Genomic DNA, 12,231 nt, shown 5'->3' with positions numbered 1-12,231 from the left:
ATAAGTATACATTATTTTTATTATGCTACACCATAGATCATAGCATTTCTATCTGTCTTTAGGAATAGATTAGACCTTTAATTTCACTGATGTAGTGAACTCTAGAGTGAAGAAACTCCCACCACATAAATATTGGCCAGGATTTCTCTGCTATTTAAAGTCTTAGGAAGTTTCTAAGAGAAATAAAACAACTGACTTGCCCAGGTCATATAGCACGTGTCAGAAGGGACACTTGAACCCAGGTCTTCTGGGTTGGAGGCTAGGCATTTTTTCATCATGCCACACTCACTCTCAGCAATTACTAGTGCTAACTAAGATTGCATTGATAGCCAAAGGAAGCTGATAATGCACTGGTTTAATTGAATTAATTAAGAACATAAAAATTCAAATATATGCATTTTGCACATATATTATTATAATTATTTTATATAATATAGCCCATTATATTTAATAATTATATTAATTATTACATTATGTTATATATGGATTAACATAATAATATAATTATTAATTATATATAAACCATAATTTACATATTAGCAATGTTAGTAATGGATCAAAGTTGTCACACAAACATACAACATATTTATTTTATCACATACACATGAACACAAACATATACACATACTCATGTGCAAGCACCTACACACACACACACACACACACACACACACACACACATTCCTTTTCCCCATTATTTCTCTTTATTAGGCCATGCACCTCAAAAATCAAATTTCTTTTTCATAGAAACTAACAGATATCAAAACATGCCCTTTCTACAAATGAGTGCTAATACTCAAATACATGTTTCAAAAATGTTTCAGAATATGGATATAAAAAGAATGAGTAAAATATGTCACAAAAAGGAGAGGATATTGAAAAATGTTTGTGATCTTCTAATGTCCAAGATGATTCATATTTTCACTCATGCACAAATGCAAGAAAAGGCTGTTTTTATGTGTGATGCATACACACACACACACACATATATGTGTATAATCATTTACAGCTACAAGAAAATTCTATGGCATGACAAGGTCATTCTATGTATAGATCCTACTCAGAATAATAACTTCAAATTCTACTGCTAATGAAAGCCTAATTTTGTTTTCAGTCAAATGTCATGTATAAACACAAACTCTATCAAAATGTGATTATAAAAGCACTTAGGTTCTACATTTAAAATGGGAAATTATAGAGGTTAATCAGCACAAATATACTTGACCAGAATGGAACATAACCTTTCTGAAATGGCTTGCAACCTTTGTTCCTTCATTCTCTGTTGATGAATGCTTATACAAGTACCCAATTAGTGAGTGTAGTAAAAGTTATAGATCCTTTGACCACTGAAGAGGAATCCCTATAAAGAAAATGTAGCAAACAAACTACGTGAGTCATTAAAAAGAAAAAAAAAATTGATTAAAGCAATTAGTATCATTGTCAATTAATTTATTTTAATATTTAGTTATTAAATAAAAATAAATTTATTTAATAATTAAAATAATTAAATTAATAAGAATGCCTTGACCTAGATACGTAAAATAAGATAAAGGAAATTATGAGTGTATATGCATATGTATCTACATATATGTTTCTATATATAGAGATATGTAAATATATATGCATTATGAGATCAATTAATTCTTTTTTTATCAGTTATTTGTTGTTTATTCATATCTATATCTATATCTATATATCTATATATCTATAGGCAGACAAAATCAGGTCCTCTAGAAAGGTGATACATGGGGGCCATGCTGTAGTGCCCTAATGGCGGGGAGCACAAAGGTAATCAATGCATCGATAAAGAATTACTATTGTGTGGTGTTTTGTATCCAGGAGTGTTGTCTTCTGGACCTAAGGGAACTTGTAGCACTTACATACAAAGCAGGTAGTTTATATACCTGTGGGGCACTGGCTCTGCTTGACACCAACCAGTGAGACTATACAGGTCATATTCAGCATCACACGCAAACTACAACAGGGTTCTATTCCCCATTTCTAACTTTAGAAAGAAACTCGAGTGTGTTCACAGGTTTTACACTTCTGGTGTTTAGTCACTTATCAGAGAAAGGATTTGGTCCAACTGAGAAGCAGATGATACATAACCCCTCAACTCCTGTCCTGTTCTCTTTATGGCAGCACATTCAAAGGCTTTAAAATTGCAGCTCCTTCTGGATTCCCCAAAGAGCGTCTGTGCTCTTCTTTAAACAGCTCCCCTCCTCTGGATTCAAATTGACCTTCACAACATCTGAAATGCCATTCTGCCCCAAGACACAAGGGACACTAAGAAAGACATCCTCTTTAATGCCATATAGGCCCTTAATCATGGTGGAAACTGGATGCACTCTCCTAAGATTCTTCTTAATGCTTTCTGCCAGATCTGCCACAGACAAGCCAGTGGCCCAGGAAGTGTAGCCCTTCAGTCTGATTACCTCATAAGCAGTTTCAACCACCTGTTTATGAACATCTTTCCAATTTTCTGCATCAGCATCAGTTCCCAAAGAAGGATGAAGGTTCTTTAGAGACACACCAGAAAGATTCACACCGCTCCACACAGGGACACTGTAGTCTCCATGTTCCCCAAGGACCCATACATGACAACTTGAAGAATGGACACCAAGTCTCTCCCCCGTTAGGTAACGGAAAAAGGCAGAATCTAGATTGCAACCACTTCCAATAACATGATGTTTAGGAAAGCCACTTACCTTCCAGGCCACATATGTCAAAATATCCACTGGATTGGAAACAATAAGCAGCTTGCAATTAGGGCTGTATTTAACAATATTGGGAATGATGAGTTTAAAGATATTCACATTACGCTGGACCAAATTAAGATGACTCTCTCCCTCTTGTTGATGTGCCCCAGCCGTAACAATGACCAGCTTTGAGTTTGCAGTCACACTATAGTCTTTGCCAGAAACAATCTTTGGCGTTTTGAGGAAAAGGCTGCCATGTTGGAGATCCATCATCTCTCCCTTTAGTTTGTCTTCTATTACATCAACTAATGCAAGTTGATCAGCCAATTCCTTTGTTAAGATACTAATGGCACATGCCATGCCAACATCACCAACCCCCACAACGTTGATCTTGTTCTGGGGAACCTGGTCCTCCTTTAGGATGTTCAAGATAAGCTGATCCTTGACAGTTGATGACATTTTGGAAGGTAGCTGGGGGGATAGCTGGTCAGGCTGCAAAAGTTCTGAGATAAATGTGAGGCTGCTGCTCCCAGGCTCGCACTGATCCGATTAATTCTTAACAAGCATATCAGAATTGCTATACATCCTTATCAATGTTATTGCCTTGATATCAGTTTATTTGAAACTGTACATTTATTCCAAAGATGTTACAACTCTCCAAAACATTTTTTATTCCCTTTCAAACGAATTCCCTGATTTTAGAAATGTTCAACAGTGACATGTTCTCATTCTTGAAGACTTTATTGTTCACCTTTGGAAGTGGCCAAACATCATTTAGAGCTGAGATCTGTAAATACGATAAGTAAACTAGTTGGACAAGTGTTTTTGATTTAAATTTTTTTCTCTTAAAGAATACTAGGCAGGATTATTAATGTGACGGTATTACTTTGCTTATGTGTGATGTATATGTAAAGACCTATTTAAATGATCACCTTTGCATATTTTCTAAACACTGACAGAACGATCGGGATAAAGATATGGTTTCCAAAGTTGACTACACTGATGGACAACATACATAAACTCTACTTTGCTTTTTAATAAAGGCATTTTATTACTTTCTAGTCCTACCTCATTTTTGTGGGCATGTCTATTTGCTTATACACACTCATAGATGCTGATAGTTATAAAAGAGGCTCTTAACTGAGAACTTTGCTTATCTTTTCTTTTTGATTGTTATATTTCAGTTTAGCTGGCTTGCTTTGTGATACTATGTATTTTATTTTGTGCTTTTAAAAATAGTCTTCTGAGCACAGAGTCTACTCATAGTTTTAAACACACTACAAGGGAGCAAAAGACTATGATGAAAAGGAGGAAGGAAGGAAGGAAGGAAGGAAGGAAGGAAGGAAGGAAGGAAGGAAGGAAGGAAGGAAGGAAGGAAGGAAGGAAGGAAGGAAAAGTTCTGAAGCTCTGACATAGAATGATACAGAAAAGGGGATCTGTATTATTTTTTTTCCAAAACAATAATTTTATATGAAATGTCAAGATGGTGGACAGAGTATCATTCCGGGTTCAAATTATTCAGATCGTTAACTCACCATTTCTCAACTGTTAGCTTGGGCGCATGTTTAGACTTTGTGCCTGGCTTTGTGTAAATATAAAAGTGATCAATAAAGTCAGTCAGTGAGATGACTCAGGGCACCTCTCAACACCCACTATTTTAATAAGTCTTCCCCCTCCAAAAAAGACTTTGTTGTTCTTGCCATTAAGTCATTTTCAGTCATATTTGACTCTTTCTGAACCCTTTGGGATTTCCTTGGCAAAGCTACCACAGTGATTTGCCATTTCCTTATCCAGATCATTTTACAGATGAGAAAACTGAGGCAAACCAGGTTAAGTGACTTGCTCAGGGTCACAAAGCTAATAAGCATCTGAGGTCAGATTTGCACTCAGGAAGACAAGTGTCCCTCACTCCAGGTCCAGTGCTCTATCCACTATATCACCTAGTAGCCCTCCAAAACAAATGCATCTATTCAATTTTCTGGATATTTGAATAGAATTGTATTTGGAACTACCTCATTTCTAAAATTAAACCAATTTTCCACTCTACTTGTTGAGGCAGACCACTCTACTTGTTGAGGCAATAGGAAGGGAACTGAATTCCCTTGTGGCATGAATGAGTGCAAGGGACATGTGAAATTTTCACCAATTCTTTTTTTACATATGAATTCAATGATTTATCATTTAGATTGTGAGTTCCTTGAAGGCAGCATTTGTCTTTATAATTTAAGTATAACTGGGCCCTTTCCAATCCCTATCTCTTAGCTGGCACAGATATGTCTGCCTACTTCCAGTGAATTTGGCCATTTGCTTAATAGGAAAAGTTTATGGCACAGGGTGCCACAATTGTAAAGAAGAGTTGACTTTTTGCTCAGCAATCAATCCTATATCTTCCACCCTCTCCCCCACTCCCCGAAGCAGTCACAAAATATCAATGTACATACTTAGAGTGCTAGAAGTTAAATATTTTTTGCCAAGTTAAGTACATATATTATCTCATTTGTTCTTTGGAAGAATTCTGTGAGATGAGTGGTATGTATTATAATTCCCATTTTACTGATGAGGAAACATGTTCAGATAGGTTAATTGACATGATTCCACTCACATAGTCATTAAGTTGTAGGACTTGGATTCAGAATCTTACTTTTGATTTCATGTCTCACTGTTTCCACAATACTCTGCTCTTCTCTTTTGTGTATAATATAAATTAATATGAATGTTTGTAAAGCTGCACACCTAATAATCTCTTATGCTTTAACTGCTATATTGATGAGGTTCTTTCATGCTGAAAAGATACATTTTTTTTGGAGGGGGGAAGGTGAGGCATTTGGGGCTAAGTGACTTGCTCATGGTCACATAGTTAGTGTCAAGTGTTTGAGGCCCCATTTGAACTCAAGTCCTCTTGACTCCAGGGCCTGTGTTCTGGTGCTCTATTCACTGCACCACCTACTTATCCCCCCATCCACAAACTCCCTACCTTTTAAAAAATTTAAGTGGTAATAAGTCTCCGGTCTGATTCTCATTAGCTGCTCTTAGCTACCTTGAGTAAGTAACCTAAAGTCTCTGATCTTCAATTTCCTCATGTGTGAAATGAACATAATACTAAAATAATTGATCTCACAAAGTTGTTGTGAAGATCAAATGACATGATATGTATCATGCAATTTATAAACTGAAACACTTTATAAATACCCCTTAGTCATTATAGGTAGTTAGGTTAGTTAATCTGGCAAATAATACAATTCTCTCTAGAGTTTTGCCAGCAAAAGGGGCTTGCAAAATAGAGGGGAAACATACATATAATAATGAGATTTCTGTTTGTTGCAAATTCTTATTGTATTTTCTTGCAAATCAGTTTTTCTCCTACAGATAAATAAGTACAATACATTTAACATTTAGAAAGTGTAAAACTAAACTGATTTTTTAAAAAGATAACTAAATACTTGGCTTTCCTCTTCTCAGGACTTACTACCCTCCTTGATTTTAGAAATTAATCTGTAGATCACAAAGAAGGACTAAGTCTGGGTCCCTTTTCAATACATAATAATAACACAAAGCACGTGCTTTTTCTTCATCACATGAATCCTAAGCTTGATTAGACTTACAAAAGGTCTACAATGCCACAGGAACAGCTTTGGAAAAATAGAATCACTGATTGCTTCTAAGTATTAGCTGTTCCCAGATGACTTTTAAATCCCCTGCAAATGGCTGGAAGTCACAAAGATTTATTTGCCTCTGTGAATCCCCTCTAAAGTCACCTTTGAATGTGTGGATCAACACTCTGGCTCCTAGCTCTTGATAAAAGGAATTGGTTTGCAAAAAGAAAACAGTATCCGAAAACAAAAAGTCCACAAATCTTCACTGAACAAAGTAATTCAATATATCTCTACAACATTCACCATATACAAGAAAAGAGTGAGGGAGAACTAAAAATGCTTTCTCATATCCTTCCATGACAATTTAAGCTCCTTAAATGCAAGGCCTTGCTTTGTTTATTTCTGTAGCCTCATAGCCCATCACAGTCCCTTAACCTAGAGCATGCTTAGAAAATCTTTCTTGAGTGGGAAATATATATGTGACATATATATATATATGTGTGTGTGTGTGTGTGTTTGTGTGTATTTCCAATTCAACATATATGCATATAATATACATAGAATATCCCTTCAGTATCCATACACATACATGAATGCATGCATATGTGTACATATATAAACATATATACATATTATAAATACATATGTGCATATACACTCATGCATACACACACACATACATATAGTCTCAAGTCATAGGCCCCTTAACGTCCTTTTTCCTTCACATGATGCCCTCTGTTTCTATTTTTCAGCATTGATTTAAATTGGAACATTTTACTATAAGAAAGAGCATTGGACAAGATGCTATCAGAAAGTGAATCAGTTATAGGGATACTAATGCCCCATACACCCAGCACATTTTTTCTAAATCAGGAGACAATGATGAAAATGTGGCTGAAAAAGGACTTAGGAAAATTAGACAGCATTTTCTTTGAATCCCAACTGTTTGAGAGAGTCACCACGATTTTCCTTAATTCAGGTAAGTCTTGGGATGCATAAAGCAAGGCCGTATTGGTTAGAAGGGTGAGGAATATGCCCAGAGAAAGTTCAGTTCTTTGAATGTAGAAGACATTTAGCAAATGTTTAATGAATTAAATCAAACCATTGAGGAGTTTGTGATGACCTCCAGCTTTTTCTCACCAGCAAATCAGCTCTGTTGTTAATAATCATAATGATAGCAAACATTTATATAGCACTTATTATTTGCCAGGCACTGTGTTAAGTGCTTTAAAATTATTCTTTCTCTTTTTTCAACTCTGGGAAGTAGGTTCTATTATTATCATCACTATTTTACAGCTGAGGAAACCAAAGCAAACAGAGGTTAAGTGACTTGCCTAGGGACACACAACTATTAAGTGTCTGAGGTCAGGTTTGAGCTCGTGTCTTTCTGACTTCGGACCAGATACTCTATTGACTGCACCAACAACAACTTATATTCCCAGAGCAATTTAAGTTTTGCAAGAGCTTTCTACAGTAAAACTCTTTGAGGTAATTGTGTCCCCTTCGTTATCCTCATTTTGCAGATGGAGAAATTGAAGCTTAGACAGCTTAGATGACTTCTCTTGGGTACTACAGGTAAAAAGTGGTAATTCTGGAACCTAAACCAAGTCTCATCTAATGATATTGATACAACTAATGATATTGATTTCTACAGTATGCAACATCTTAAAGGGCAAGGTTCAAATTCTTTGGGCTCCTTCCATTCCTTAAGATCACAATATTAATTCCGACACAGGAAAAGCAAAAGTTGTTTAATGTGTTAGGTCCCACAGAAGTTGTACTTGGGATCAAGGCAGAGTCAGGACTTTTCTTATTACTTTTATAAACTAACTGGAGCACAGAATAAAACGAGGCCAAAAAAGCAAATGGCTGAAAAGCAATACCAATAGCAGACTTATATTACCTAGGGCCATACAAAGTCAATGGATGATACGGCTGAAGAAGTTGATGAGCTGGTCCCTTCATTTCTTCTCTTCTCTTGACTGTTCACTTTCATCAGTGCTATTGGATCATTAATGCAAGTTTATAACCTTCCAAGTAGCAGCACTTAACCCTTGCTCCTTGTTTTGGCTTTGGTCCACTGCTTTGCCCACACTGTGACACTAATTTACAAAGAGGACTGCTGCATCATCACTGAAACTGAAGGTGATGTGAAGTATGGAGTCCATCAGAGCACTAATAGGTGGTTTGCCAGGTTACTGAAAATGGACAAAAATGGATAAATGGATAAAAGAATGCCTAATGATATTCATTGGATCACAGGCTTTAGAGGCATGAAAGACTTTTGAGATGAATCAGTCCAAACCTATCATCTTATAGATGAAGAAGCTGAGGTTCAAAGAAGGGTATTAAGTGGTTACACAACCTGTAGGGAGGAGAAATTGAATTTGAACTCTGGTCTTTTGACTATATTGGTCAACCATCTCAAGTCCTTCCACTGACCATTATGTAGCATAGTCTGAAGGTATCTCATCAATATTACTTCTCTCTTCAATATTTCCTTCAACCTATCAATTCCCTTTGCAAAATATGGTGACCTGAAGTGAACACAACACCTTAGTGTGATCTGACTAGCAAAGAGTACAGTGGGACTATTACCTTACACATTCTCAATACCATATCTCTATCAATACAGTCTAAGTTCTCATTTGTGTTTGACTACTATGTTTCTCTCATACTGTGCTCTCAATTCAATAAAATCCCCCAGACTGTTTCCTTACAAATTGTTTTCTAGATGTATCTTACTCATTTCTATACCTGTAAAGTTCCAATTATAGAACTTACATTTATCAATGTTAAATTTCTTTTTGTTTTTACCATTTAAAAAAATTGTTCTATTGAAATTCATATTGCAACACTTCTTAAAACTGTGGGTTGTTGAGAAGCACTGACAGGGTTTGAGTTTAAGAACCCAAGCTTAGAGCCCAAGTCCAATACATTAATTATGCCTCCTATCACAGTGAAATCTGTAAATTTGATCAACCATATTCTACATATGCCTATTTCTATGTCAATGATCACTATGCCAAAGAGTATAGGATAAGGAGAGACAGCTAGTATAGTCTATTATCAATCTCCTTCCAAACTAATTTTAATCCATGATCAATGTTTGGATTTGTCCATTCAAACATTTCTGAATCCTCTTAAAAATACCATCATATCTGTTAGATTGCTGTAGTCCCACCTTAACTCCTAAATAGCTGTCTGACAGTCATCCATTTATTTATAAAACAAAGATTCCATAGTAGTTGTGGCATCCTATTTATCGTGGCCACTATTCTGATTTGAGAAGAGCAGCAAAACGCACTTTGAAACTATTAATCATTTTTCTTATCTGTATTTGTGAGTTAAGTCAAGTGAAGTCAAATCTTGAATTAGGAAGCAGAGTAAAATTATTTATTATGAAACTCAAAGCTTCTGGGAGTCTCATAAATTTCTGGTTCTATACAAGAGTGACAAGTACACAGGGAAACTTGGTAAGTTGTCTATTTATTCATTATTAATCTAAATGAAATCTAGTCTCCCTTGTTCTAGCACTATATTTACAGCATCTGCTCAATAGCCCTGCCCTTATCTCTCTGGACCATGTCACTATCCTCAATAAGATTCCCATTTTCTACACAGGCAATGCTCAGGGAAAGTCATTCTCTAATCCTGCTGCTGAACAGCATTATTTGCTGCATTGCATTTAATCCACATAATTCTTGTCTTCAAAAGAAGTTGTCAGTGGTGGATAAAAATTTCATTGTTGAGACAGAACAAGCCTGGGATGTTACACAAAGTGCAAACACATCTCTTATGATATTATTCTATTCCAATAGCACACAATACTACCTTTTTATTGAATATGGGAAAAGCAAGATGAGCATTCCAAGGAATTCTTTTGTCTGAAGTAACACACTAGGTCAGTGTTAATCCAATGGGTTTTGTTGCTTCTGATTATAACGCTTGAAATGGAAAACAGGCTTATTTGCTAATGTCCAAATCACAAAGGGACATGTTCTACCACCTACAATTAGGCAAAACCTCTGTCTGATGACATAGGAAAGAGGATGAGAAAATATTACTTCACTCAAAACTCAATAGTCATGAACATCCTCTGACTAGGAAAATAAGAAAACTGTTTTTCCTTTAAAAAAGTAAGAACTCAAAATCTACTTATTATCTGAAAATGCTAGAAAGATATATATATATTCCTTTTTCTCCTCAGTTAAGTTGGTGATGTCAAAAGTGTTGGCATCCTTATAGCCTGGTTCCTCTGAATTGGGCTCAAAGAATTTGCTTTGCATTAAATTCTATTTTTTGAAACTTGCAATCCCATTTTCAAATGGAAGATACCCTATTTTAATAACTTTATGAGTCTGATCTCTAATATTTTTATGATATGCCCCATTTGTTGGGAGTTGCCAAAGTGTCCTTTATTCTAAATTCCTTATGGGCACTGAGTTGATGATAGAGTTTATGGAAATCTTTTTGTTACAGGTCCTGCCTACCCCTAGTTCAAATTTGAGTCAAATAAATCATTATGGTATAAAGATGGCCTTGGGCCCTTTGAAGTGCTGCAAGTAAAGGACAAGCACTGGCAGCTCCTCCAAGCTAGGAAGACATAAAGTCTAAGTCAGGCAGTGACTGTCATTTGAGGCCAAGGCTATTACATTCTGATTCAAATGGGGGAAACAAAAGACAAAAATGTTAAAGTATCTAAGTTTTACTCTATATGTGAGATTTATTCCTGAGTCAGGCTCCTGTGCAGAGTAAAACCATCATTATAACTAAAATAGAATTAGTTAAAAAAAGAATAAGGAAAAGATATGACATACAATTATAGTTAAATAAGTTACTGGAAATCAACAATGTGACATAGAAAGTAGAAATAACTTCAACACCTAATACAAAAATTTCATCATAAGATTTAAACAATGCAAATTAGTAGTCACTAAAAGACTAAGGGAGCCTTAGTCTGCAAACATTTCCTTTATTTTTCAGATCTTGAGATGTAGGCCAAAGGCAACACTGGTTCATAATGTAAATTCATATGTAAGACTTTATAAAGAAGGATGATGGACTATCATGAACAATGTAATTTCATAAAGCACAGGGAAGTAATAGTAAAAGTAGTTCAAAACAATCTTGGCAAGGTATCAAATCAAGCAAAGTAATCCCCAGGACATTCAAGAAGGAAAATAAAAATAGAACCTTAAAAAGAAGAAAAACATTTCTAAAAATGACTAAGTGGCTTTCTACAAAATAATGGAGAAGCCAGAACCACTGGATTTGGATCCATATATCACAGTTAGGAATAACAATAAAATGAATGAAGATGGGGAATATAAGCCAATTTAGACCATATGCATATAGAAAATATACAAGCTGGGAGATATACACATTTGTTGGGGGACTGAGGTTCAATTTTATGAGCTATCTGATGGAAGAAAGATACTAAAACTTAAAAACAAAAGCAGAACACTTAGGAACTTATTATTTTTTTAAAAGGTGACCAATAACTACACAATTTTATGTTCAATAAACCAACATGCATTTATTCTTTGGGCTAGGTGATGTACTAAATTATGGGATTATAAGAAAGTAAAAAACAGATCCTCCCCTCAAGGAGCACAAAAGGAACCCACTGTAAAAGGGAACCAAAGGACAACAATAACTAGGTACATACAAGATATAGTTAGAGGAATTTGAAGCTAATCTCAGAAGTAAAAGCACTAATATGTTTAGAGACCAGTAAAAATCTTCTGCAGTAGGTAAGATTGAGCTACATCTTGAAAAAAGCTAGGAAAACCAAGAAGCATAGGTGAGGGAAGGAATATTTCTAGGCATGAGGGACAGCCAGTGCAAAGGCCTGGGGATATTATAGGAAGCATTTTATTCAATAAACCCCAGGTAAACTGATGTAGACATGCTTTAGAGAGAGTTGGTGACATTAA

The 12,231-nt window shown here is 35.5% G+C and overlaps 1 protein-coding gene and 1 pseudogene across 1 annotated transcript in view; both read right to left on the bottom strand.

Annotated features, from left to right (window-relative positions):
* Positions 1–12,231, bottom strand: part of SNTG1 (syntrophin gamma 1) — a 1,083,450-nt gene that overhangs the window by 613,937 nt on the left and 457,282 nt on the right. The window lies entirely within an intron of this gene.
* On the bottom strand, positions 1,716–3,654 carry LOC140498400 (L-lactate dehydrogenase A chain pseudogene; annotated as a pseudogene).

This window comes from Notamacropus eugenii, chromosome 4, assembly GCF_028372415.1.
Source record: "Notamacropus eugenii isolate mMacEug1 chromosome 4, mMacEug1.pri_v2, whole genome shotgun sequence".
Taxonomy (NCBI): Eukaryota; Metazoa; Chordata; class Mammalia; order Diprotodontia; family Macropodidae; genus Notamacropus; species Notamacropus eugenii.
The sequence above is the reverse complement of the archived record's forward strand: the minus strand, read 5'-3'. Positions and strand labels throughout refer to the sequence as shown.